Genomic DNA, 1,376 nt, shown 5'->3' with positions numbered 1-1,376 from the left:
CATTCATTTTTGTAATTTATTTTCTTTGTTTGAGTTTATTTTTTTCATCACATAAGTCAATCCCTGTGGATTCGACCATGTTAGGTACTACGACACCTATATACTTGCAGGTAAAACTGCACTAAATTTTTGGTTCACTAGTTTGATTCAAAGTTTAAGCATAACAAGTTTTTGGCGCCGTTGCCGGGGATTGCAATGTGTGATAATATTTTTTTAAAAAAAGAAAAAAAAATTAGTAATATTTTACTAACTTTCTTGTTTTTTTTTTTTTTTTTTGCAGGTACGATTTTTGTTATTTTTTACGAGAAAGAGATCAAGTAACATTGCCTTCATATTCATATCATTTGGTAGTCCCATTTTTTTATTTGACTTTCTTGCTTGTTTTGCATTTAGTATTTAGAATAGAAGACTTTAAGTGGTGTATGCATTAATTAATTTTGAGACCTGTCCATACCTTTTAGTTTTTGAATGTGCTTGAGTCTCTATGATGAATGATCTCGTGGCAACGTAATCAAATTGGTAGATTGAGAAAAGAGAAAATTATTTTACAAGAATTAGTTGATAGGTTGTCTGGTGATTCTGAAAATTCTCATTCTAATAACATGGCTGACAATCATAGTATTCATGATGAACTCGAAAACGATGATGCACAAAATAATCCACCAATGAGAACTTTATGTGAGTATTTACAGCCAACAAGGACAAATACTCCATCTTGCATGATTTTTCCTATGAACATGGAGAATTTTGATTTAAAACCTAGAGTAATTCGATTACTTCCCAAGTTTCATGGCTTGGACTCAGAAAGTCCTTATTTGCATCTGAAAGAATTTGAAGAGGTTTGTGCAACTTTACAAAACCAAACTATCAATGATGATGTTGTTAGATTAAAGTTGTTTCCATTCTCTTTGAAAGAAAAATCTAAAAATTGGCTAAATTCCTTGAGACCAAGATCTATTAGCACATGGCAAGAAATGCAAAGAAAATTTTTGAAAAAGTTTTTTCCTACTCACAGGACTAACACTCTTCGCAGAAACATTATGAATTTTTTTCAAAAAGAAAATGAAACATTTTCTCAGTGTTGGGAGCGTTTTAAAGAATTATTGCTAACTTGCCCACATCATGGCTATGAGACTTGGTGCACCATTAGTTTTTTCTATGAAAGTTTAACATCTCAAATGCACTAATTTGTAGAAATGATGTGTAATGGTGAATTTTTAAATAACGATCCTGATGATGCTTGGGACTATTTTGACCAATTGGCTGAAAATGCCCAATCTTGGGACAACACAGATCATTCTGATCAGTCAAATAAGCCCAAGCTCAATGCCATGTCTCAAGAGGGTATGTATGCCCTTAAAGGAAATGATGATGTG

At 32.2% G+C, this 1,376-nt stretch overlaps 1 non-coding gene across 1 annotated transcript; it reads right to left on the bottom strand.

Moving 5' to 3' along the window:
- Positions 1 to 1,025: 1,025 nt before the first annotated feature.
- Positions 1,026 to 1,129, bottom strand: LOC122314573. Its single transcript, XR_006243793.1, has one exon. It is a non-coding gene; the product is annotated as a small nucleolar RNA R71 (small nucleolar RNA).
- Positions 1,130 to 1,376: the final 247 nt, after the last annotated feature.

This window comes from Carya illinoinensis, chromosome 6 (genome assembly GCF_018687715.1).
Source record: "Carya illinoinensis cultivar Pawnee chromosome 6, C.illinoinensisPawnee_v1, whole genome shotgun sequence".
NCBI classification, from domain to species: domain Eukaryota; kingdom Viridiplantae; phylum Streptophyta; class Magnoliopsida; order Fagales; family Juglandaceae; genus Carya; species Carya illinoinensis.
This window is presented reverse-complemented; position numbering and strand designations above follow the sequence as displayed.